The sequence below is a fragment of the Arvicola amphibius genome, chromosome 9 (genome assembly GCF_903992535.2).
Source record: "Arvicola amphibius chromosome 9, mArvAmp1.2, whole genome shotgun sequence".
In the NCBI taxonomy this organism is placed as follows: Eukaryota; Metazoa; Chordata; class Mammalia; order Rodentia; family Cricetidae; genus Arvicola; species Arvicola amphibius.
The window spans coordinates 70432266-70459653 of record NC_052055.2 but is presented as its reverse complement, the minus strand read 5'-3'; the positions used below and the strand labels follow the sequence as shown (position 1 = coordinate 70459653).

The 27388-nt window shown below is 48.7% G+C and overlaps 1 long non-coding RNA gene across 1 annotated transcript in view; it reads left to right on the top strand.

The window, feature by feature from the left end:
* Positions 1–27388, top strand: part of LOC119822171 — a 180083-nt gene that overhangs the window by 126094 nt on the left and 26601 nt on the right. Inside the window, exon 4 of the long non-coding RNA XR_005286739.1 lies at positions 23234–23347. This is a non-coding gene — a long non-coding RNA (uncharacterized LOC119822171). The remainder of the gene's footprint in view (positions 1–23233; positions 23348–27388) is intronic.

Below are 27388 nucleotides of genomic sequence, written 5' to 3'. Positions count from 1 at the left end.
CCTAAGAGATCTAGAAAGCATCGTTTTGAGCGAGGTAACCCAGACCCAGAAAGACAAATATCATATGTACTCACTCATAAGTGGCTTTTAGACATAAAGCAAAGAAAACCAGCCTATTACTTACAATCCCAGAGAACCTAGACAACAATGAGGACCCTTTTGAGTAAATTGGGAGCATGGGGCCATGGGAGAGGGTAGAAGGGGAGGGGAGAGGCAGGGAGGGTAGCAGAGAAAAATGTAGAGCTCAATAAAATAATTTTTTAAAAAATCTTACCTAAAAGGAAGCTTTAGCCTCTGGTTCAGGCTTACTCCACCACCACCACCCCATTTCTGTCACTCAGAGTTTGTTTCCTGTGTCTCTTTGTTGCTTGGTCTGTTAGTAACCAAACATGCCCTCCCAAGCTGGGGGACCTTGCCTAGTCATAAGGCAGCTAGGCTGCCATCTCCCACTTGCCAAGACAGACACAATCAAAGCTGCTCGCTCAGGGAAGCATCCTGCAGGCCTCACTGTGTCTGTGGTCTTGCTCAGTCTGTTTGCCTTGCCTCCACCCTGCTGCAGGCCTCTGCTGCCCCTTCTAGCCAGTGTAGTGTTATTTTCAAATTTTTCTTTGTATGTATTCATTGCACATGGTTCTGTGTCACAAGCACATTTTCGTCCAAGTAGGAATTTATTTTGTGCACATTCTCCCCATCCCCTTTCCTCCTCTCTTTCCCCACACCCCTGAATCCCTTCGTTCCTCTAAGCATCTGCTTCTACTTCCATGCCATGTATATACGTTTGTGATTTTATGCATCAGTTAGCTAGGAACCACATATGAGGGAAAATACACGGTGTTTCTTTCCTACACTGACTGAATTTGCTTTCCGTGATTGTCTCCAGTTGTGTTCATTTTCCTGCAAATGACACAGCTTTATTATGTTATATGGCTGAAAAAACCCACTGTTCATACACGGCACACACACACACACACACATTCTGAGATTTCTGTGTATCTGTGTCAGAGTATGAGCATGTGCATGCAGTTGCTCACAGAGGCCAGAAGAGGGCACCAGGTCCCCTGGAGCCAGAATCACTGCAGTTGTAAGGTAACTGCCGGCTTGAGTGCTGGCAGCTGAACCCGGTTGCCTCTGAGCCATCTCTCCAGTCCCACACACAGTGTTTTCTTTATTCTCTTCTCTGTTGGGCACCTTCTTTAGTTCTATAATTCAGCTGTTGTGAATAGTTCTATAATGAACATTGATAGAACTTACTTTTTTATTTTTTATATTTTTTAATTTTTTTAAGATAGGGTTTCCTCTGTGTAACAGCCCTAACTGTCCTGGAACTCACTCTGTAAACCAGGCTAGGCTGGCCTCAAACTCACAGAGATCCGCCTGCCTCTGTCTGCTTCCCGAGTGCTGAGATTAAAGGCATGTGCCACCACCGCCCGGCAGAAGGACTTGCTTTTGAGAGCCATCTGTGGGTCTGATCTTGGGCTACAATATAAAGACGAGTGAGTCACCGTCCTTGCATGCAGAGGACTGATGCATTAGTTGTAGGACACATGAATTCAGTGAATGTCCCAGGATCTGCTAACCGGGACCTCATTGTTCCAACCACAGTGCAGACGTTGGTTGTGGCCAAGAAAGACTCCACATGGGGGAGGATGGGCAGCTGGACTTTAAAGATGAGTTAGGGCCGGCCACGCCCCATCCATTCACTTTCTCTGAGTCGCCAACTCACCCTACGCCATCATTCCTCTTGTCTCAGACATGTCACGTGATCGGAACATCGTGACAACATCCTATCCCAAAGGGTCCTCCCCTGTGCTGTCTCATGTTGGCAAAGCCACCCCTTTCCAACTCCCAACAGGTCTCACAGGCTGCCTTGTGCCTGTCTAATTCTGTCTCCTGGGGGTGAGCATGACTGGCCTCTTCTGGAGGTTTTCCTCTTGGGCTTGAGGAGATTTGATTGTACATTAACTGATGCTTTCCTGAGGGTCTGCCTCCCTTCCCCATTCTCAAGCCAATGAGATTCTTGCTCCATCCACTCAGAAGACAGCGCTGACCTGTGGCAGTTGGTTTCTGTATTTACTGATGAAAGTTGGGGAACAGGCATTGGGGTGGGGCACATGTGTAATCTTGGCACTTGGCAGGTGGAGGCAGGAGGATGAGAAGCTCAAGACTAGCTGTGTAGCTAGTTCAAAGCCAGCCTGGGCTACATGGGGTCCCTCTGAAGGAGGGAGAGGAAATGGTGAATATTAAATATGACCTCTTTTAGGATCCTTCGGGACTGGTGTTGCATTGCCACCCTGGGGCAGATGTGTGTTGTTCAGTTTGTGCTCGGATGGGCCACAGACTGAGTGGGTTCTGGAGACTGGGAAGTGCTCGTGTGGCCTGAGTAGGTGGGGTGAGGCAATGCTGGTGCAGCTGGATCTGGCTGGTAGGGGGCCCAAGCAGCAGCTGGAGGAACTGGGAGAAGGGACTGCTGGGGCACTGATTCTGTGCTGCCGTGCTTCTCCCCTCCCCCGCTGGCAGTGAAGGGCTGGCTCTGCATCTGCATCCCTGCCTCTGGTTGTTCCCTCTGGCCTGTCAGGCCTGGGGTTACTAAGGGTTTCCTGCTGCCCAAGTCCATGGGTCCTGCACTGTGTCTTGCTTGATGCATTCATTAAATCAGTTTCATTTAAACATCCTTTGGGTGCTTCCTGTAGCATTTTTTCTGCTTCATTTTTGGGGCAAATCATGTCTTTTGAGGAGTGGGGGTCTGCAGTTCATAATATGTTCCTTTTCTTTGCGTTCGGTCCCACTTTCTTGAGGCAGCCACTTCTACCTCCCGACCGTCCCTCTGTCATTTACCTTCACATCTGCAATCATACGCTGTCTTCCTCATACGTCAGAAACTGTCATCTGGCTTTCTGTTGTGATAGATGACAGTGTGGCTCACTCGTGCGTCCCTCCGGCCGCCCTTGCTCACAGCCTCACATCATGACATCATTATTTAGAGCACCTCCATTTCATTACCTTTCTGAGAAAGAGTCTTGCCGGTGCACTTCGTCTCTTGAGTCCATGTTTGGTAAGATGTCAATACTAGCGCTGTAACTCAGCTGCCTTCCCTGCTCGGCCTTCTGCCACCTGTGTGTTTCTATTGTGTATGTATGTATGTTTGTGAGTATATATGTATGTGTATATATGCAAGTGTGTATCTATGTGTGTATATGTATGTGCATGTATGTGTATGTATCTGTGTGTATGTGTGTATATATTTGTGTGTATGCATGTATGTGTGGATTGTGTATGTATTTGTATATATATATATATATGCATGAGTTAATTGTATATGTTTGTATGGTTATGTATTACATATATATGCGTTTGGGTTTGTATATGTATATTTACATGTATGTATATGTATACATGCATGTATGTATTGTGTATATGTATATATGAGTATGCATGTGTGTGTGTTTATGTATTTGAGAAAGTGTAGGCCGTGCTGGTCTCAAAGGTGCAGAGATCTGCTTGTCTCTGCTGAGATTAAAGGTATGCATCACAACTCCAGGCTTGTCTACTGATCTTTTAAGGTTTATGACTAATACTGAAGGAAAAATTGTCAGACTGTCATTCTGTTGTTGTTGACAATACTGTGACCAAAGCAACTTAGGAGAGGAAAGGATTTCCTTAGCTTACACTTTCAGGTCACAGGTTTCTGAGGGAAAAACTTGTAGGCAGGCCAACTTGATTATTCCATCCAGAGTTAGCTCTGGCCAAAACACTCAACTTCGCAGCCAAAGAAGTCCAGAGGAACCATAGGCTTCCTGTAGCACAGCTGCTGGCTGGCAGGCAGGTCCCTGCTTAGCTAGCTTTCTTTCTTTGCCCAAAACCACCTGTATACATAACCCACCGTGGGCTGGCCCTACTGCATTATCTGACAGTATACCACAGACATGCCCATAGGCCCATCTGATCGGGACAGTCCCTCTATTGAGATTCTCACATGACTTCTAGGCTGTGTAAATTGATAGTTAAAGCCAACGAGGACAGGGGAGATGTAAGATCCAAATTATAGCAGGATGCCAGGCATGGTGGCTCACACCTGGAGTTTGAGGCAGGAGGATCACCATGTGTTTGAGAACAACCTGGATACATAGTAAATTCCAGGCTACACAGTGAGACCCTATCTCAAAACAACAACAAAAAACCCTACAAAATCAGGTGTGGTAGGCATGCCTGTAATCTTAGCACTCAGGAGGAAGAAGCAGGAAGATCAGAAGTTCAAGACTACCCTTGGCTACACAGTAGGTTTGAGGCCAGCCTGGAGACTTGGGAGGCAGAGTCTATGGGATCTGAGTTGAGGCCACAGTACTGAAAATCGAGGGGACAGAGAAGGAAATACCCTCTCCAAGGGACAGGATTGCAGGTGGCTTTGCTTCCTTTCATTTTGAATTCACTTTCTAATTTCTTTTTGCAATGAACAAGTTTATAAGTGGGGAAGAATGCCTATCTTTTAGACTGCTGAAGGGAGCTGGCTGCCAGGGAGAGCATGAAGCAAAGCAATGCCTCCCTCTGTGCACACAAGCATAGCCTGGGAGCCACCTGAGAAATATGTGCGAGCACAGTCACAAGGCAGCCGCTCTTTTCCACTACCCTGGCTAACTAGATGTCAACTTGACACAGGCTGACGTCATCTGAGCGGATGGACCTCGGCTGAGAAAATGCCTCCATAAGATGGGCCTGTAGGCAGGCCTGTGGGGCATCTTATTAATAAGCATTGATTGGGAGGGGCCAAGCCTATTGTGAGCAGGACCACCCTGTGTCGATGGTCCTGGGTTTTATAAGAAAGCAGGCTGAGATTGGCTATGGTATCCCATGCCTTTAATCCCAGCATTAAGGAAGCAGAGGCAGGTGGATCTCTGTGAATTCAAGGCCAGCCTGGTCTACAAAGGAAGAAGAGAAAGCAGGCTGAGCAAGCCCTGGGAGGCGAGCCAGTCAGCAGCACCGTCCACAGCCTCTGCCTCAGCTCCCCACCCTGTTTTAGTTTCTGCCCTTACTCTCTCTGGGTTGTGATTCAGGATGGTAGCCAGAGAAATGTTTTTCGATTCATCACGGCAGTAGTGACCCTGACTAAAACACTGACTCTCTCGAATTAACAAAGCTATTTGAACATCAGCCATGCAAGGATGTTGGTCTGTGCACTGGGGATCTGTCCCTCTTTCTTAGTAGATGGAGTTCCCAGTTCTGTAGGGAAGGGCTGGCCTGTTCATATACTTTGATTGATATTATCCCTGGCTACCCCATGCCAGAGTTCCCCAGCTGGGACACAAAAATGTCTCCAGGGCTGGAGAAATGGCTGAGTGGTTAAGAACCATGATTGATGCTCTTCCAGGGGACCCAGTTTTGATTTCCAGCATCGTGTTGTGTCTCCCAGCTGCCTGTCACTCCAGTTCCTAGGGACCTGACCTCTTCTGGACCCATCAGGAACCTACACTCACATGCAAACACATGTGCTTACAAATGTCTTCCAGAGGTGAAGGACCAGTGCCTCACATGACGGCGTCCCCGGTGCCGCTGTTTCTCTGCCGCATCCCACTCACCACGCGCAGGTCCATCTGTGCTCAGAACCACTGCATCAGCCGGGCCCACGCCCTGAGCGTTCTCTCCTCAGCTTCCCAAGCTGCTCATTTTGGTCATGGCTGAACTGGCCTCCTTACCGAGGCCTTTCTTCCCTGCCCTCCCAGATTATCCTGTTTGTTTTATTTTTGTGCATTTTATTCTCCACCCACTGTGTGTGTGCACGTGTGTGTGTGCATGCGCGTGCATGCACGTGAGTGTGTACGTGTGTGCGTGCACGTGAGTGTATGTGTGTGTGTGCGTGCACGTGTGTACGTGTGTGTAGTGGAAATCAGAGAACACGTCTGGGAAGTGGTTCTCTTCTTCTGCTGTGTGGGTCCTGGGCTCTAACTCGGGTTCCCAAGCTTGGCAGCAGGTCCTTTACCCACTGAGCTATCTCTCTACCCTCTAATCCCCCATCCCTGGTTTTTGAAACAATTCTCCAAATGTCTGACTTCATTCCCTTTGCTGTGACTGACCCAGCCACACCATCCTCCTAGTTCCAGTCACATCAGGCGTGTGGCCCTGCTCCCTCCTTTATTATGTGGCTCTCTGTCTCTGTGGGCCCTGTGACCCTAATTAAACCAAGCATGAATCAAAATAATCTGTGATAAAAGTTCATATTTCTGAACACATACATATTTTGGCTTTGACATCATTCCCTAAATGATGCAGCCAACATAAACAGTTTGTAGAGTGTTTGCATCTTACTGGGTGTTCTGAGTCATCTGGAGACAATTTAAAGTAGATACAGAACTGTGTGCAGGTTACATGCAAACACATCAGGGCCCTATCCTGGTACCCAAGTGGGATTTTGAAGCCAGTCTCCCATGACACCCTAGGAGAAAACATAGTTTTAAATTATTTCATTTTTATCTGTAAAAATGGAATTTCCAAGGCCGGCAAGATAGCTTAGCAGGTAAAGGTACCTGCCACCAAACCAGAGTCTCCCCATCTGCCCCACAACTGGAAAAGGTGTGACTCTCTCTGGTTGTCCTCTGACTCCCAGACATTAACTGTGGCATACATGCCCAAAGGCATACCAGAGAGCACACAGCGCACACACGCTCCTGCACACAAATGTGCTCCAGCACACACATGCGCTCCAGCACACTCATGCGCTCCAGCACACATCCACAAGAAAGAAAGAAAGAAAGAAAGAAAGAAAGAAAGAAAGAAAGAAAGAAAGAAAGAAAGAAAGAAAGAGAGAAAGAGAGAAAGAAAGAAAGAAAGTTAGTTTCAGGTTTTTTTTTTTTTGTTTGGGAGGGTTGAGTTTTTGTTCATTTGTTTGCCTTGTTTGAGACAGAGTCTGCCTGTGTAGCCCTGGCTGTCCCGGAACTCACTATGTAGACCAGGCTGGCCTCGAACTCAGAGATCTGCCTGCCTCTGCCTCGAGTGCTGGGATTAAATTTTTGAACCATGAGATTTTCTTTTGAGTCATCTTTTTGGTAACTTAATGGACCAGTTCTCCGGCGTGAACTCTGTAGTGGACAAAATGACATCACAATGTCGAAAAGTTGGACACACCTACGAGAAAACCCTGCTCCCGAAGGGTGTTTGCAAAGGTGTTCATGAGGATCCTTCCAGGCATCCCGTTTGCTCAGGGGTCCCTTTCCCTGGCTAAAGCTTCAGCTCTGACTTTAACTATAATTTGTATTTGCCATGCCCTGGTTGACATTTTAATTTCCTGTTATGTACATGTGCTTTCTAAACGGGGTTCTTAGTTAATATTTAATTAGTGAAAGAGATCAGGCCCGCCATTGTGGTGGTGCCCAGTAAGGGCTGTGTTTGGTAAGTGCCGAATTAAAGCTTTGTGTCCCCGCCCCCAGCAGATTTTCATTTCCCCTCTCTTCTCCAGGCTCATCCCTTCCTTTGCTCTTCTTATACTCTTCCTTACCTCAACTCCCCGTCACGCCCCATGGCCCGTATAGACCTTGTCCCAGGAAGCAGAACCAGGAAGCCCTGAGCATTCCCGGGCTCTTCAGCGGCCACAGCAGATGACTCCAGCCACATAGTTACAGAGGCAGAGAGAGCTCAGTGGGCCCGTGAGTCTTCCGGAAGGTTCTGTTCCAACAGGTAGCCCAGGAGAGGACACACCCGAGTCCGCATGCCCCAGCAGAAGTGCCAGGGACAGGAGACATGGAGGGGGGAGTGCAGAGTAGCTCCTCTGTCCCGATGACATCAAGAGGAGTTGAGATGGGGAGCAAGAGGAGGGGAGAAGCAGAAAGGGAAGGAGGGGAAAGAATAAGGAAAAGGGACAAGAGGGGGGTAGGAAGAAGATGAGATAGGAGCTAGAAGAGAATGTGGGGGGGGGGAGAGAGAGAGAGAGAGAGAGAGAGAGAGAGAGAGCACAGCATGCTCAAGAGCGAGCTGTCTGCCTGTCACTTGGAGACACCTGATGGGAACATTCTTCCCTCCTCTGCTTCCTGCTCTGCCTCTTTGTTCTTTGTGTGAATCGTGTAAACGCGTGAATAGAGGAGCCTCATCCTGAAGTTATTTTTACAAGGTCCCTTCTCTGCTCCAATGACTCAGAGCTGAGATCAGCTCTGGAAGAGGTACCCTGAGAAGCAGCAGCAAGGTGCTGAGCCCTGGGCCATCTAGAGGGCAGGAAGAGGGACCAGCCCTGAGCTGTGTCCACTGGAGGGAGGTGAGGCAGATGCCTCCCCGCTTCCTCTCCTGTCTGCCAGCGCTTTTCCTCAGCATCTTTCTACTTTAGCAGAGCCTGCCTGTCAATCAGAGGAGAAACAGACACCTCCCCAGGGTCAGCACTACAAACTGTGTGTAGACAGACCTGCAGCCCCAAGGGTCTGGTTGCCCTGGCTGAAAGGCAAGAAAACTATTTGGACAGGCATTTAGTCAAGAGTACTAGTGGCACCCACGTCTGTCCCACCAACCATGACTCTTCCACACACCACAACTGACACCAAGACTGAAGGTGTGTTGAAGAGCTAAGTTAGGAAAGGCTAGCCCCACCCACGGGGGAAGATACCTTGTCTTGCTATGTAGAGGATGAGGACCTGTGTGCTCATGGTTCATACGTTCATTCTCCAAAAGGTTCAGATTTGCACGCTTCCCTGACCTGGACCTGAAGTCATCATCACACTCAGTGTGACTGTCCTCTGATCTGATCTATCATGTCCACTCTGCAAACGGGGGTGGGTGGGTGGGGGTTGTTTCCTCTGTGCACAGGAAGGGGTGTGTGGAGGTGGTGCATGTGTGTGCTCGTGCAGACATGCATGGAAACCGGAGGTTAGCTCCAATGCCACTCTTCAGTCTCCCTCCTTGTTTGCTGGTCAGTCTCTCACTCGCTGGCCTTGGACCGACAAGCCCAGCCAGTCCTAGTATCCACCTGGTTGCTCCTTCCTCCCCCAGCGTGCCCCTCCCCCAGCTGAGGACCCAAACCCAGATTCCCAGGCCTGTACGGCAGGCACTTTACCCACTGAGCGGTCTCCCTGACCTGGTGTCTGTCACCAGGGAGAATGCTGAGGCTCAGAGGGAGGGCTGGTGAGAGGGCTCATGGGTGAAGGCCTTTGCCATCAAGCCTGGCAACTTCGGATGGAGCTCACAAAGTCCTCTGATCTCCTCATGTGTAATACATAAACAGTCACGCACATACACACAAAACAAAATTAATGTGATTTTTAAGATTTTTAAGACTCAGGTTTAGCCGGGCGGTGGTGGCGCACGCCTTTAATCCCAGCACTCGGGAGGCAGAGGCAGGCGGATCTCTGTGAGTTTGAGGCCAGCCTGGTCTACAAGAGCTAGTTCCAGGACAGGCTCTAAAAAAGCTGCAGAGAAACCCTGTCTCGAAAAATCAAAAAAAAAAAAAAAAAAAAAAAAAAACTCAGGTTTTTCTTTAAATCTGCTGTCTTCACAATCTCAGAAAATGGCGGTGAAGACTGCTCCTCCCTGTGGTGGTGAAGACCCCTCTCTCTCTGTGGTCTTGATCACAAAGATCACCCCCTCCCTGTGGGCGTGAAGACTGCTCCTCACTTGTTTCTGAACAGTCCCTGCTAACCCTTCAGGCACAGCTGCTAGCCGCCATTTTGGGAGAACCGACCTTTCTTCTGACACTTGGAAGAAGGAATACCAGGAGCTGGAGAGATGGCTCAGCGGCTAAGAGCACTGCCTGCTCTTCCAAAGTCCTGAGTTCAATTCCCAGCCATGACATGGTGGCTCACAACCATCTGTAATGAGATCTGGTGCCCTCCTCTGGCCTGCAGACAGAATACTAAGAATACCGTATACATTATAAATAAATAAATCTTAAAAAAAAAGAAGAAGAAGGAATGTCAGACAGCCTTGGGGACAGTGGGATTGGGTTGGCACAAGGTTTTAGCAGTCAAGAGCGGCTTTTTGTTTTATTTTGTCTGGTTGATTTTTGGTTTTGTTTTGTTGGTTTTATGGTTGTTATTGTTTTTCTGTATCACTCCAGCTGTCCTAGAACTTGCTCTGTAGACCAGGCTGGCCTCAAACTCACTGATCTGCCTGTTTCTGCCTCCAAGTGCTGGGGTCAGAGGTGTGCACTACCATGCCCGGCTTCACAAACTGCTCCTGCAGAGGCCCTGAGTTCAGTTTCCAATACCAACATGGGAGAGCTGATACCCTCTTCCAGCCTCTATGAACAAACAAGCACACATGTGAAATAGTAAAAAATGAGTCTTTTAAAAAATAAATGCCTGCTTGCTTAGGTGGTAGCTTCAGGTCTCCGAACATGAGGGAAGGGATGCCCTGTAATCCCCACCTCCTCTTTCCAGTTTTTGCTGATGTTTTCTTGTTTCATCCAGAGCAGATGTCTGACATTTGGTCCCATTCACATTTTAGGTGAGGTGACTTTCTGCTGTGGGGTTGGTCAGAGCATTTCCAGTGCTTAACATCCATCACCCCGGCCCTGACAATAGATGTCAGCAGATACCCCATCTGACATCAGGAAGGTCTCCAGGTTGCCACTGCCAGCTGTCCTGGACTGTGTACAAAGTGCTCTTCCTGCAAGGAGTTATCCAGCGCAAGACTGACAGTGCCATGTTCTGGCTGATAGAACTGTGGTATTTCTCAGTGAGCTAGGGCAATGTATTTAACCTCTCTGAGCCTGTGTCTCCTCATTATAAAATATGGGCCAGCAAGAGGGCTTAGCAGGCAGGTGCTTGCCGCCAAGCCTGACAATCTGAATTCAGGCCCAGGGACTCACATGGCAGAAGGAGGGAACCCAACCCCCACAGATTGTCCTCTGACCCCCACACTCACGCTGTGACACAAAACAATAAAGATAATAGAAGAAAGTGAAGCAAACTGGGCCTTGCACTGTTCTTCTAAGCTGAGTGCTAGAGCCATCTGTGCTGTGCAGCTCAGCAGGGTGCCACCGTGGAACTGTTGTCCCGTGTTGTCTGTGCTGTGCGGCTCAGCAGGGTTGTCACCGTGGAACTGTTGAGCATGTTCAGTGGCTGTGCAGCTGAAGAACTGAGGTTTGCTTCAGTTTAGTGGGTTAGTTTTTTAATATATTGGTGGTTTTCTCCCTTAAAAATCAAAGAGTGTTCTCTTTCTAGGCTTCATAGCCCAAGGCTGCACCCTAGTTCTCCACATCCGAAAGGTGCGCTTTAAAAAAATCTCAGCTCTGCACATTTTTATTTAGCAAAGATACTATACTGTGTCTTCTCAAGGCAGAAAAAAAATCAGTTCCCTATAACAGTCTCTCTCTCTCTCTCTCTCTCTCTCTCTCTCTCTCTCTCTCTCTGTGTGTGTGTGTGTGTGTGTGTGTGTGTGTGTGTGTGTGTGCGCGCGCGCACATCTTAAATGTCGATGGTCACATGTAACAAGTTTTTTTTCTGTCCTGCCAGCCAGCTCCCAAATAATGACATGGAGACTTCTTATTAATTATGAAAGCTCAGCCTATAGCTTAGGCTTGTTCCTAACTTGCTCTTATAACTTAAATTAACCCATTTATATTCATCTACAACCATCACAAAATGTCTGGCTTTTGTTCATTACAACTGTTTTACTGTTTGCTCTTCTGTTCCCTGAAGGTGCTCAGTGAAAAATCTTCTCACTTTAAGGTTCCTACATCTACTGTTTAGACAGGTTCCAAAGTCACTGTACCTGTCATGTGACCAAACATGGCCATAGCACACTGTCCAAATGCTTTCTCCAGAGTGTCTCCCCATGGCAACTGGGTACCAGCCGTATGATTCCGATATCCTTACCTCCTACTGACTGCAGGACAGTTGGCCTTGCTGGCCTTCTGTTCCTCCTTCAGGTTTTAATCTCTAACATCCTCCTCTTCTTCATGACTGCAGACTCCAGTCTTATTTTATTTTTTTTAATATTTATTTATTTATTATGTATGCAATATTCTGTCTGTGCGTGTGCCTGCAGGCCAGAGGAGGGCACCAGACCCCATTACAGATGGTTGTGAGCCACCATGTGGTTGCTGGGAATTGAACTCAGGACCTTTGAAAGAGCAGGCAATGCTCTTAACCACTGAGCCATCTCTCCAGCCCCTTTATTTTTATTTATAAGCATGTGGGTGTGCCTGTATGTGTGTGCCTGTGTGTGTGTGTGTGTGTGTGTGTGTGTGTGTGTGTGTGTGTGTGTCTGTATGGGCATGTGAGTACAGGCGCCCAGGGAGACCAGAAGGGGACATGAGATCCACTAGACAGGAGCTTCTGGTGGTTGGAATCCTCCAACGTGGATATTGGGAACCTAAGCTGGGTCCATTACAAGAGCAGTACATACTCTCAACCTTGGAGCCATCTCTGCAGGTCTCATTTAATGATTCTCAGCCGAAATCGCCAGCTCTGGTCCCTGGGGAAACTGGTGGCTCTCATGTTCTAGCTCGGCGGGAATTATGTGGAGGTGGCAGAGTCTCAGCAGTCTGGGGGTGAGGGCTGAGCCTCCTAGAACCCCAACACTCCTGTCTGAGGGCCACACTTTGAATAAGTCAGGCAGAGTCCTTTCTTGTTCATGTGACCGGGTGGGGAGGTGGAGGGCTTGTTCATATCTAGGCTGAGTGTTTGGGGCCTCACCAGAAGTGTTTGGGGCCTGAAGTGTTTCTAACTTCAGATTTTGGAATATCTGCCTGTGTTCATGAGATTTCTAGGGGACCCGAGTGTACACATAAATACTCAGTTGTTCTTATATATGTTACACATATGAGATAAAGGTAACTTCATGTAATGTTTTCATATATTTTTACTTACTTTCCTAGCATATGCATGTATGTCTGTGTGCACACATGCCACCATGTGCGTGTGGAGGTCAGAGGACGGGGATCTGATTTCCCTTTCTGTCACGGATCCCGAGGCTTGCCCTCTGCTCATCGGGTGCGGCAGCACCTACTGAACCCTCACTGGCCTGTAACTTAACATCATTTTTAAAGGTTGTGTTCATGGAACAGTGTGACAGGGCGTGACTTTCTTTCATGCTTGCTTGTTTGTTTTGTTTTTTTCAGACAGGATCTCGCTCTAGGCCAGGCTGGTCTTGAACTCATCGCGAGCTTCCTGCCTCAGCCTTCCAAAGGCTGGGATTACAGGTGTGAGCTGCCGTACTGGGTGATAGTGTAGATTTTCTCCCCGTGGTGGTTCAGAGTTTGGAACGTTTCAGATCAGGGTTGTGGACCGATATATCCCAGAAGTGCCATTTCTGCCTTCTGGAAGAGACTGTTAAAGCCCACGGTGGCAGGCAGTGGGAAATATGTCTGGGGCATCAAACGTGTTTATTGTTAATGTGGCCTCTCTGAGCGTGAGTCTCCTTCTCTAGGAAACAGAGCAAAGGCTGTCCCTGCCCCGCAGTGCCATTCTGAGTTGTAGCGTTTAGGAAGCACTGCAGCTGGTGCCTGGCACACACTCAGCACTCAAGACATAAATAGCCCGTACTTACTGACTCTTCAGAAGAAAAGGAATCATTACACAAATCTACGCCACCTTCTAGGCAGTGTCTGAAGACCACTCATCCCACAGTTGCTCAGTCTGTTCTTTAAGAATCCGGTCTCCAGAGCTAAACAGTCAGATCCTCACAGTGAGCACCAAGGAGCTTCGTGCACTTTTCTGAACTTCATATAACATCAGATTAGCCATTGGTCGTATTAAGGAATGCCAGCCAGGGGTTGTGTGTGTGGCTCAGTTGGTAGAGTGCCTGCCTAGCATGCAAAAGGCCCTGGGTTCAGTCCCCAGCATCATAGAAACCAGGTTATAATGGTACAAACTCCTGGGTTTCCAGCATTCAGGAGGCAGACACCAAAAGATGATCTAAGGTTCAGTGTACTATCCGTACTACTACATGTACTATGGTCCTGTAGCGCCTGTGCTACGTGTACTACGGTACTACCCCTGTAGAGTGCTATGCCGACTGCTCTACTGGACAGTTCACGAGCTGGGCAAGGGGCTGGAAATTGAAACACACACACACACACACACACACACGGGGGGGGGGGGAACCACGGGTCATCCTTGAAAGAAGAATGCCAAGAATGCCCCCTTTATTGTGTTCCAGGGCAGCTTATATAGGGTCTCCTTGACTGATGGCCATGCCCTAACTTTCAGCTGCAAGCCCACCAGAAACCACTCCCCTGTCTTGTGCTCAGAGCAGCTGCAAGCACAGGAAAACAAGTTGTTTACAGGAAATTCAGGGTCTGTGGGTCCACAGTCCCCAACAGTTCAGGTCTATCCTTGGCTTCATCAGGGGCCAGCCAGGGCTACATGAGATACTATCTCCAAAAAAAAAAATACAGCCAGGTGGTGGTGGCGCATGCCTTTAATCCCAGCACTCGGGAGGCAGAGGCAGGTGGATCTCTGAGTTCGAGGCCAGCCTGGTCTACAAGAGCTAGTTCCAGGACATGCTCTAGAAACTACAGGGAAACCCTGACTCGAAAAACCAAAAAAAAAAAAAAAAAAAAAATACAAACTGTGGCATTTGGTGTGTTTGCGTGGTGTGCATCCTCTCCCCAGTCCACGGCACTGTCTTCACTGCCAGAGGAACCTCTGCCATCTTACCCCAGCCCCAGATGACACAGCGCTGCCTTCTGTCTCTCTGGACTCCCTGGTTCTAGGTGCTTCTTATATTTGATTTATTTCCTTGATACAGTATACTCAAGGGTCACCATGTTTTAGCATTTATTGGAACTTAATTCCCTTTTGATGAGCAAGTAATATTCCATCATGTGCATGAGCCACATTTATTCATTCATCCTCCACTCGCTGGGCATTTGGCTCATTCCTGCGTCTTTGGCTTTTGTGACTGACGTATAGCTGAAGAACATGTTTTCCCTTTGGTTCTTTCTCAGTATGTGCTTGGGAATAGAATTCTTCCACCTGCCTACACCCTCATGGAGAAGATCATTGAATGGGAACAAATGGCTTGTTTGGAAGGCCAGACCAGGGGCCACCCTATGAGGAGGCTCCCCCAGCCCAAAGCCCTGTAGCCAGTTTCTGCAAAGTGCCCCTTGAGACCAGTCTACCCAGGGCTGACACTCCATGAACTAGCCCTAGTATGAACGAGTTTTTACTTTTCCTGTTTATGTTAAAAGAAGAGAAGAAAAGAACAGGGAGGAAGGAAGGAAGGAAGGAAGGAAGGAAGGAAGGAAGGAAGGAAGGAAGGAAGGAAGGAAGGAAGGAAGGAAAGAAGGAAGGAAAGAAGGAAGGAAAGAAGGAAGGAAGGAAAAAAAGAAATGAATTTAGACATTCTGCTGCCCAGGATAGTTGGAGTCATTTGAATTAAATATTTGGGGGTTGGTTTGTTTTTGTTTGTTTGCTTGCTTTTTCAGACAGGTCTCTCTACATAGCCCTGGCCTGGAACTCGCACCAGACTGTCCTCAATGCTCACAGACACCTTTTGCCACTGGCTCTCTAGTGCTGGGGTTAAAGGCGTGCACCTGGCTAAGTTAGACTTTTGAACCAGGTACTTCCATTTTGTTTCGGAAGCACACCAGGCCCATCTTGTGGCTCTGAGGATGAGGGGATGGACTGTGGTCAGGAAACAGGAAGTAGCCAGGTGAGGAAGAGCTGGAGAAAGGAATCGTACTCCTCCTAACGGTGGGAGTGTTTCTCATTTCCAGAATTGCTTCGGGATTTATCTCAAGGATAGAAGGGAACATTTCTTAAATTCAAGTGTGTGTGTGTGATGTGTGTGTGTGTCTGTATGCGTGTCTGTGTCTCTGTGTCTCTATGTGTGTCTCTGTGTCTGTGTCCATGTGTCTCTGTGTGTGTTCATGTGTCTCTATGTGTGTCTCTGTGTGTGTGTTCATGTGTCTCTGTGTGTGTATCTATGCATGTGTCTGTATGGTGTGTGTGGCTGTGTGTCTATGTGTATAGGTGTGTGTCTGTATGGTGTGTGTGTGTCTGTGTGTCTATGTGTGTAGGTGTGTGTGTGTGGTTTGTGTGTGTCTGTGTGTCTATGTGTGTGTGTGGTGTGTGTGTCTGTGTGTATATTGGGTAGAACACGGCACCTGTGTGGCTGTGTGTCTATGTGTGTAGGTGTGTGTCTGTGTGGCTGTGTGTGTGTGTGTCTGTGTGTCTATGTGTGTAGGTGTGTGTGTGTGGTGTGTGTGTCTGTGTGTGTGTATTGGGTAGACCACAGCACCTGTGTTGCGGTCAAAGGACAACTGCTTTCAGGAGTCAGTTCTCTCCTTCTACTTCAATGTAGGTCATAAGGATCGAATTTAGGTCGTTGGGCTTGCTTGGTGAATACTTCCCCCCAGCCATCTCATCGACCTCAGCACTTCCATGGTCTACTCTATTAACACCCAGAGGCAGTAGGGCCCTGGGGAACTCACATCAGGCTTGCTCTAAGGCGTAAGAAGGGCCTCTTCCTTAAAGCAGTTGGTCTCAGGGTTGGCCGCTTACTTCAAACACCTGGACAGCTTCCAAGATTCTGCTTACTTATTCATTCATTCATGACAGCATCTCTCGTGTAGCCCAGACTGGCTGGAACTCTCTATGTAGCTGAAAATGACTTTGAACTTCTGGTCCTTCTGCCTCCACCTCCCAAGTGCTGGGATGGTGGGTGTGCACCGCCACACCTGGTTTATGTGGTACGGGGGATGGAACCCAGGGCTTTGTGCATGCCCAGCGAGCCCTCTACTGACTGACCCACACTCTCAGCCCTCAGCACTGCGGTCCAGTAGGCTTGTGGTGGAACCCAGGCATCTGGGTTTTGAAGCTGCCTGGCTGCTTTTGGTGTGCAGTCAGGACCAAGAGCTACCACGGTAGACAGACCACTAGACACATGGTGGGAAAACAGATGAAGGCCATGCTGCAGAACGTACATACTGGATGGGGTGCCTGACTCCTTATCAGTTAATTGGTGGCGACTGTGTTAATTTTCTGGAGGATTTGAGCTGGGCCACTGAAGTTCTAATTAGGATCATCAGTAGACACCAATACAGGGGAAGCTGGGCAAGGCGTCCCAGGCAGTGGACCCGGCATCTGTGAAGGCCCAGGGATAACGAAGGCGCTTGGAGTCTCCAAAGACTCAAAAGACAATGTGGTCAGAGCTATGTATAAGGAGAGGGAGGGCAGGGGCTGACCTCCCTCCAGTGTAGACCTGGACATGCAGGATGGCTAGATGACCTGCCTGTATCTCATGATGGGCTTTGGGGGGGGCTTTCTCACCTCCAGGACATGGAAAGCATCCTTTTTGCAGCCTCTGTGGCATGGGGTGAGGCATCAAAAAAAAAAAAAAAGAGAGAGAGCTGTTTGGAGAAAGGCTAAGATTGTCTCCATATGTAATGCACTCGTGGTCCTTTCTTGAAATTCTTTGGGGGTTGGCAAGATGGCTCATTGGAGATAGGCACTTGCTGTCTGCTGACCCGAGTCCATCCCCAGGTCCACTTGGTGAAAGGAGAACACTGACTTCTACCATATACACAGGCACACACAGTAAATAAATAAACGTAATAAAGAAATGCAGTCTCCTTCCACCCTCTCCGCTGAAGGGAGCTGGTGCGGCAGAATGACTGGTGTCTCAGGTGTGGTTATAGTGTCCCAGTGAAGACTGCAGGAAGGACGTTTCCTCGGGACAGCAGTTCGGGGATGTAGGCATGCATGTGTGGTGACAGGAGCATGAGCGTCTGGTCACATCAGCAGTTGAGCAGACAGCACGCAATTGGTGCTCAGCCACTCCTTCCTTTTTCACAGAGTCTCAGACTCCAGCCCATGGGTGATGCCGCCTCCACTCAGGGTGAGTCTCTCACCCCAGTTAACCTAGATAATTCCTTCATAGGCCAGAGGCTTGGTGCCCTGGGCGAGTCCAGAGCCCACCACGATCAGAGAACACCGAGTTGATGGCGTGGTACTGCCTCTGGAACCTGGGCCTCACTACATCGCTCCTCCTCCTCTTCTTTCTCTTCCCTGCTTCGCTTTCTTCTCCCCCACCTTTCCCCTTTCCTGCCTGTGCCAATTTCTAGCTTACTGTGTGTGGCGAGGAGGGAATTCTCCACACTTCATTTGGTCCAGCTTCCCGTCTGGGAAGTCCATGGGCTATATCCTTTGTCCCTCCCTTCCGTGGCAGACCCTCACCCCTGTCTGTCCCTTCCATTTCGGCTGCCATCAGACTGAAGGGAGCAACTGTTTACTTAGGCTTCCGGGTGCTCACTGTAAAGTGTTCACGTCTGTATGTGTTCCTCTCAAGACTCCATCTTGGGACAGGCAAGATGGTTCAACAGGTGAAAGCACTTGTCACCATGCCTGAGAACCTGAGCTCAACCCCCAGGACCCAGGGAAGGAGAGAACCAGCTCTCCATAGTTGTCCCCTCACCCTTGCTGAAGCATCATCACACACGCGCACGCACACAAGCACCCCATCGATGCAGTAAAAGAATTTTTTAACTTTAATCTTCATTGCTCCCTGATTCTAAAAGTTGTGTGGTATGTGAGCCAACATTGTCACCTTCATTTTGTGTGTGGCGGAGGGGGGGGGGGAGGAATGGAGGCTCAGGCGGAGGATGAATGCCCAGGAGATCTGGCTTTGCTAGTGGTTTCTGGTTGGCCATGGGTCCTTGAGAAGGCATGCCTCCTTCCAATGAGTTCCCCTGATGGTCACATGGGAAGGACTCAGTCTGGTTTCTGTCACATGAGGAGGGATGGCAGTGGGGCAGAGGAGGGTGGAGTGGCTCCTGCCTGGACTCAACCGTTCAGTTTTATAGACTTGGGCAATCATCAGGCCTTGGTGTGTATGCTTGTGTCCTAGTAACCTCAGTAGTGATTCAGGAGTGTGCAATGTTTTGCATGTGTGGGTGTGCGCATGTGTGTGGAAGCCAGGGGACAGCCTCTAGTGCCAACCTCCTCAGGTGCCACCTATCTTGTTTGCTGTGTTGGTTATTGCATTTTTTTATCTGTTTGCTTTGAGGCTGGGCCTCTCCCTTTCTGGGGCTTGTACCATTCAGCTAGACTGGCTGACCAGTGAGCCCAGGGATCCTCCTGCCTTCGTCTTTCCATCACTGTGATGACAGGTCCGAGTCATACCACACCATTTTGCCCCATGGGTCCTCTTGCTCACACAGAAGTTCCTTATTGACCGAGCCATCTCTCCATCGCTCCTGTGAGGTGGAAGCCCTATCACCCGTGCCTGCGATGGGTCTGGGGCTGAACTAGTGCCTGGCTCCCCAGCCCCGAGGCTCTGGGTGCAGTCCTCAGGTGACAACTGTATCACCCTGGGATCCGGTAGGGTAGTCGTGAATCCTTGAAGGCTGACCAAAAACCTATGCGTCGTTGGGACTGTCGGTCATTACAGTGACTGACCTCCAGCCTTGTGCAGCTGTGTGAGGCCTGACTGGGCAGTCTTTGTAGATTTCTCTTGGTTTTCACATTGAGGGAGAATCATGGCTGTCCACACAGTAACGGCTGCCCTGTTGCCAGGACCTGTTGGGAACAGCAAGCGTGTTCAGTGTAGACCTGATTCATGAGACCCCAGTGGGTGGGACTTCCTCTCTCTCTCTCTCTCTCTCTCTCTCTCTCTCTCTCTCTCTCTCTCTCTCTCTGTCTCTCTCTCTGTCTCTCTCTCTCTCTCTCTCTCTCTCTCTCTCTCTCTCTCTCTCTCTCTCTCTCTCTCTCTCTCTGGAACAATGCTGTGTGGGCAGTGAGAGGCAAGGCCAAACTGGAGCTAGATCTTCTTAGCCTCACCACTCATGGTCTACATGAGACGGGGTCTCTTCCTGACAGATACACGAGCCTCCTGCAGCCCTAACTTTTTGCTTTCCTGAGTACTGAACCTAGGGCCTTGTGTTGGAGGTGATTACCATCGGGTTACACCCCCAGGCCCACCTCCTGACCCCGCAGGCCTACACACCCACTGCCTGTCTTACATCAGCGCTGCCCGGCTAAGTTTACCATTGGCCAGATTGAAGCCAGCCAAGATGGGTGTTGGAGAAAGAGCAGAACTAGCACACTCAGGACGTCTAATGCATTGGGAGAGGGCAAAGGGGCCCCGATTTTGGATACTTCGTGCCAGCTTAGGAGGAGGGGGAGTTCGTAGTGATGCATATATAGTTCCTGGTTTCTCCAGGTAACCTGGTGGAACTAATAACAAAGAAAGAACAAACACCACACAGCTTGAATGGCTGTCTTGACTGACACAAGGATTAGAACACAGGGACAAAGCCAGGCTTACACAGGGAAGAAGCCGCGCTCCTTCACGCCGCAGACCGAACACAGGGCCACACTGCGGCACCAGTCCTCTGTGCCTTCCTTGGCTACACTGGGCCCGTTTTCAAGGCTGATTCCCGTGGGATGCACTGCCAGCCTTCTCTGTGCTGGTCTAGTGCTGCAGCGGCCACTTCTCCAGGTCACCACCTTCAAGGTTGTTCCTAACTCCTAGTCAGTTGACACCAGACTGTAAGCTCCCTGCAGTCAGGCCAGAGCTGCTCACATGATCCATGCGTTTGTTGCCTGGCTCTCCTTACTGCACTAGTACAACTGGATGGAGGTATGGATGCTTGAGTTGACTGCACTAGTTAATTTAATTTTCCTTCCCTTCATTCCAGCTGATAATTTCATCTTAGTAAGAAAGGGCAATTGTAATTATCTGGTCTTGGAAGCTTTTATAAATGGGTGGTGTGTGTGTGTGTGTGTGTGTGTGTGTGTGTGTGTGTGTGTGCTGTTCTGTATATGGAATATGTACTTTCTAGTGTGAGTGTGTAAACGTGCGTACATGTATGTACAGATATCAGAGAACCTTGGCAGCAGGCATTTTATCGAGTCTCCCCAGCCATAGCTAGCTGTTTATGTCTCTTTTAAGGCTCATTAGGGAGCTAGAGGAACACCCAAGCTGTTGTACAGTAGATGACAATTCTAGTTGCTGGTCTGGGTTCAAGGCGTCCTTGAGAGACAAGCCCTCCCAAGGACTCATGGTCCACAGGGAAGCCTCGGGATAGGGGCTGTGGATGGACTCCTCAGCGCCCCAGAACGGAACCTTTTCCCAATTTCCACCATCTCTTGGTTCTCCATAAGGTCTGCTGTTCAGATGCCAATAGCTGTATTAGCTTTTTGTACACAAACACGTGTTCCCCGGAACCTTCTCTCTGCTGATGTTCAGAGTTAATGATGTACCATCTCTGGCATGGTACAGACATCCTTCAGAAAACTTCCGTTGCCATGGGAATGTTTACGACGATCCTCTTGATAGAATTTTGTGAGCAGCCAACTCCAAAATTGCAGATGCCTTAGGTTAGAGGTGTGTGTGTGTGTGTGTGTGTGTGTGTGTGTTTGCATGAAAAAGAAAACAAGCTTTTGAAAGGGGAAGTTTTCTTCTTCAGGGCTAGCTGTTTCTAAAGTTTAAAATAAGAACTACTTAAAAGGGGAGACGTGGGGGGGGGGGAACAACACAGAAGCTCAGAGCATTTGCTCTTGAATATTGAGATGGGAGAGAATGGCTTGGAATACCTCCCTTGGGCACAGGGCAATCATGAAGGCAGCAGGCATGGAAAGCTTTTTCCCATTCTCCCCCTTTTATAAAGCTGACATGCTAAGAAAGGGTTTCTTGATTTTTTTTTCTTTAATCACAAGGGCTGGTCAGGTAAAGGTGCTTCCCTGGGCCCCACACAGTGGAAGGAGAGAACCAGTTTCTGCAAGTTATCGTGAGCGTGTGCACACGGCATGCATACAAACCTAATAGATATATCTGCTTTTAATTTTTTAAAGACTTGTTTATTTTAATTTTGTGTGTACTGTATTATTATTTTGTGTTCGCCTACTTGTATGTGCATGCCTGGTACCCATGGAGCCAGAACTGAGTGTCCAGGCTCTTGAGACGTTAAGTTGCAAATGGTGTGACCACCATGTGAGAGCAGCCCGAATTCCTGGTTGGTTTTGTTTGCTGTTGTTTTCCCTCAGTTGTTTTTATGAGGTGGTGACTTGGTAGTTGAAGAGCTTGCCACACAGGCATGAGGATTGGGAGTTCGAATCCCTAGGACTCTTAAGGGCTGCGTGAGCGTGGCAACCTGCATACAGTTCCAACACAGAGACTGGGTCCATGTAGCGATGGGTCCATGCTGAGCTCCACGCTCACCTGAAAACCCTGTCCAGGGAGGAAGTGAACAGTCAAGGACGCCGCCACACGTGCTCACACACATACACTAGACACACTAGAGAGTGGTCATTTTTATAGCATTAGGTGAAATGAACACTAGTGGCCCTCTTAGTATTTTGAAAACGGGGTGCTTTTAGTCAGTGTTAATGGCGGTCTTGTTGTTCTGACTCAGAGAGGCAGCTTGAGCCTGGAGGATGTATCACTAGGAGGCTCAGGGCAGGTGAACTTGCTGTTCTTTTCCGGATCGTGGCAAGTGGTGATGGTACCTAGCTCCAGACAACTGGAGATGCTTCCAAAGTCCACGCTGTGGTTCCTCTTTCTGGAAGAGACCCTCAGAGTTAGTTACCTTTCTGTTGTCCTGGGAGGGACTTTCAAATTACTCTTTATGTCCAGCCCCTCCTACTCCTCTGAACCAAGACCCCAGCCAAACCCCTCGGTGGGTGGCTGGGAGGAGCATTAGCACATGGGTGTCCCTACAGCTGTGCTCCCCAGCTGTGCTCCCCAGCTGTAATCCAAGAATGGGGTTCGCCCAGCACAGGGCTCCCCTTTCAGCCCACATAGGAAGCCAGAAACTGAGAGTAGGTTTATAGGGACTGCCACATCCACTTGACAATCTACTAGATTGAGTAATTTTTTTTAAAAAAAAGAAGGAAAGCTTTGTCTTTGTGTCTTTGAGTATCTTTCCATTTCTCCAGCAGTGAATTTGTATTATATATCAGAAAAATATTTGTCAATTGCTTAGCAATTAAGATGCAAAACAAAGAGACCTTTGTTACAAGCGGTTGGAGAAGTACCGAGTCCCCTCACCTGTAGCCAGCAGAAGAAGTACTGCATCACAGTGCTTGGAGCTCGCCACAGACATGAGGCATGAGGAACACTGTCCCATACTCCACAGCTCCCCTTTAACTCCCTCATCTACGTCATCCTAGCGGCCTCTTCCTCCGGGTCCTCTGGACACATTGCACAGCTTGGCAAAGACCTGTGGTGTGCCCCCGCCCACCTGCCCCCCAATGCATGGGAGGATGCAGGAAGCTTCTGGAATGCCTCGGGCTCTGGACCAGTGGCCTCTGTTGGATGATGGTGACGTAGGAGTTGAGTGATGAGAAAATGACCCTGCCTTCTCCTTTTCCCTCAGACCCAGGTCTCTTCTTCCCGCCTGCTAGCAGCATGAGAACAGCATGACTGGCCAGCCGCAGGAGAAGCCCCCAGAGCCAGGCCCCCAACGCAGCCATCCGCTACCAAGGTCAAGGTGAGCTTGCTTGCTTCGGGGAAGCCACTTCAAAGTAGATGCTTCGTTTAAACAAATTGTATGTGCTGTTTTCATCTGTCGTGGTGTGTTGGAAAAACGGGGGATACTGGGGAAAGGGTAGACTTAAAAACCTTTGCACAGCCATGTCCACACCTTTAATCCTACTACTTGGAAGGCAGCCAGATCTCTGAGTTCAAGGCCAGCCAGGGCTGCACATTGACTCAAAAGAAAACTGACAGACAAACAAACCCAAAGCCTCATGTTGGGACTGGAGAGATGGTTTAGTTGGTAAAGTACGTGTTGGGATACCTAGACTCCGAGTTAAACGCCAGGTTTAGTGGTATGTTCTCATAGTCCCAGTGAATGGAGAGTTGGGGATTGGAGGCAGGCCGATCCTGGAGCTTGCTTGGGAGCTAGTATAGAATCCTGGGGAAAGTTCCAGGTCAGTGAGAGACAAAACATGGAAGACACCTGAGGGCTGACACCAAGGTTGTCTTCTGACCTTCATGGATGTGCGCGCACAAAGTGCGTTGGCTAGCAAGGCAAGTTGCGCTCCTTTGGTGATCGAAGGTCAGGTGGGGGCAGAAAGGGCTCCGCCCCCCTGAACCTGGGCCTGTGTTAGGTCTCTTAGGGAATTTTGAATGAGTGAATCTCTGGGATATGGGCCTGGAGAGATGACAGTGATTAAGAGCACTAGCTACACTTACAAAGAACCCAGCTTAGGGTCTCAGCACCCACACGTGGCTCATAGCAGGATGCAATTCTGGTTCCAGAAAATCTAGAACTTTCTTTAGGCCTCCATTAGTATCGCATGCACTTGGTGCACCTGCATGCATGCAAGCGAACACTCAACACCAATCAAATAAAAATAAGTTCATCTTTTCAAAACTATCTGTGGGACAGGATGGAACTGCAAAAAGTAGTCTGTGGTGTGGAACTCCTGGTTAAAGCTGGACAGACCCATGTCCCTCACAGAAGCCAAAAGGATGGGAAACTGATTGGAGAGGCCGTCAGTCACCTCTCTGTTGTGACAGACTGCCTGGCAGAAGCAGCTTACGGAGAGGAGGGTTGGTTTGGATTTTCTAGTTTGTGAAGGGTACGGCCCATCATGGTGGGAAAGACATGGCAGCAGGAGGACGACGAGGCTTCAGGGCGTACTGTGTCTGAAATCAGGAAGCCGAGAGCTAAGTGTTGGTGTTCGACTTGCAGCCCTCTGCATATTTATTTTTCAATCCTCAGCCCATGGGATGGTGTCCCCCACATTCAGTTAAAACTTCCTGGATACCCTCATTGACCCGGAAGTCTGTTTCTGTGATAATTCTTGTCTTGTCGAGTTGACGGTGAAGACTGAATGTCACAGACACTTGGTGGAAAGTCCTCCTTAACACTGGGACTGATTCTGCACCTCTGTAATTTCTGTCTGCTGACCCCTCACCACCACCTGGAACCTCAGATTCATCTTTGAATTTGAAGAAGTATATCATGATATTACTTTTTTGCACAACTCTTCCCTAGACACTGGTGCCACTCAGCTTGTCCCTTCGTCCTCTCTGTGTTAGAAAGGACTTGATTCCAGTGTCTGCCCTGTCACTTGCTTCCTCAACTTGTACCAAGCTCAAGAGTCCTTCATCCCTCACTCTTCCCTCTGTTGGAGATAAGAAAGGCAGGCTGTGGCCGGCATGATTGCAGACCTGTGGACTCAATGCTTGAGAGACGAGGCAGGTGGTGTCCAGGCCAGTCACGGCTGCGTAGTGAGAGCCTGTCACAGAGAAGAAAAGGAGGAGGAAGGAGGAGGAAAAGAGGGGTGTAGAGAAAGACAGACAGACCTAGATCATCTCTCTCTCCTCTCAACTTAGATTGATTATAGATTCTCTGAGAGCACGTAGAGTGCATATTGAGCTATTCTGTGGACTTCTCTATATTTTATATATAATCTCTTTCATTTTTTCTTAAGCCTATGAAAGAATATGTGTTCTTTTATTATTGCATTTAATTTTGTTTACATGATCAACACAATAAGGTTGACTTTGGGGTTCGGTTTTGTTTGCTTGCTTGTGTTTGAGACAGGGTCTCTCTGTTTAACCAAGAACTCACCCTACAGACCAGGTTGACCTTGAACTCTCAGAATGCTGGGACTAAAGGCGTGAGCCACCACATAAGCACGGTTGTTCTTTGCACGCTCAAATCATCTATATTATATCATTTTCTGATTCTGTATGCTTAATGTCTTAGTTATTGAAAGAGTTGTGAGCTGGGAACACGGCTCAGTGGTGGGTCTCTTGTCTCGCAGGTGTGAACCCCTAGAGTCAGTCCCCAGCACCTCCATGAGCTCCTGAAAAGAAAATGTGTTAAAATTTCCTAATGAATTTGCCAACTGCTCCTTGCAGCGCTGACATTTTTTACTTTATATATTTTAAAGCAATGCTGTTTGATGTGTGGGTTTGGTTATTATCTATTTTGCCTGGTAGATTAGCATATTCCTATCATTCCAGCACTCAGGAAACTGAGGCAGGAGGATTCCAAATTCAAGGCCTGCCTAAGCTACTGGTTGAGATGCTGACTCGAAAAACTATTGGGAAAAACAAAGATTCATTGCATGGCTTAACAACAAATTAGGGTCACTGGTACCTTGTGAGCATGCTTGTACTCTGAACTGGCTTCCCCCTTTGTTCTTCTCGCTATCTTAATTAGAATCTATGTATTCTGTGCCTGTTTTCAGTGGTTGCCCCGGATATTTTAACAGCTATATTAAGGTCTAAAATTAACCAATGCTTCCCCTCCTCCCAAATAATACAGAACTGCAGGCTGGTTCCATTTTAACGATTGCCTCTCCCAACTTATACACTCTAATTTTCTTGTGTTGCCCCTTGACGCTGCTTGTCCCCTAAAATCAGACACTCTTGTTCTCTGGCTTTGGTGCAGATTTTCCCTCATGTCTATCACCTTCTTTTCTCAGACTTTGGGGTTTTCCAGTCTCAAATCTGGAATCACTTCTCATCTCCTGCAATGCACCCTCTAACACCATCCTTCAGTGAGATTTGTCGCGGACAACTCTTGGGACTTGTGCGTGTGTGTGTTTAGAGGTTTCCTTTTGTTTTGTTTTTTGGTGGTTTGTATTATCAATTCCTTTTCTTATGGCTATGATAAAATACCTCACAGAAACAGCTTCAGGATAGCATAGTCCCATCCCGCCCTTGTCCCCTGCCCCCCCCCCCCCCCCCCCCCCCCCCCGCCAACGGAAGTCACGGTCCGCGAACCTGAGGCAGTGGCCAGAGCGCCAGTTCTCAGCTGGCGAGGACTCCAGCCATTTGCCTGTAGACCGTGGTTTGTCTCAATCAGTCTAATTCTTCATATATTTGTGTTCCCATGGTGATTCCAGTCATTTTAACAGCCAAGGTTGAGGACCACAGTGTGGGGGTTGCTTTCCCTTGCTTTGTTTTCAAAAGTGGCCTTCCTGTGTTGAAAGGACTGCACCACGGCCCCCTGGCACTGAGTGCTCCCAGAACCTTTGATTCTCAGAAGTTGCTGGTTTGTGATATGGTCCCACTATGCAGTGGTAGCTAGCCTTGAACTCATGGACATCTTCCACCTCTGCTGGAGTTAAAGGCACGTGCCCCTTATTATTTCAGTTAGAAATGTTGAGTAGAGCCCATGACCATGCCACCCTGAATGCCTGGTCTTGTCTCATCTCAGAAGCTAAGCAGGGGCGGGCTTGGCTACCATTCAGGTGGGAGGAGTGTCCAGCAGGCTGTCTGCTGCTCTGTTGTCAGAAATGCTCTGTCTCTGTATAGCCTGCTTGTTCTCCCCCCCACACCCCTGCTCTCCCCACTGCCACCACCATCTCAAGAACACTATTGAGAAGAAACTTCTAATCTCTTTTCACTTTAGAGTAAACCAAGACCCAGAGAGGTCACTAGTCTGGGAGAACTAGGGAGGATTATACCCTTCTTTTCTCACCTTCCCTGTCCCCAAGACACCAATGATCATTTTGGACCAGGATGTTCACAAAGAATATCAGTTTGTGTCAGGGTGCTTCAGATA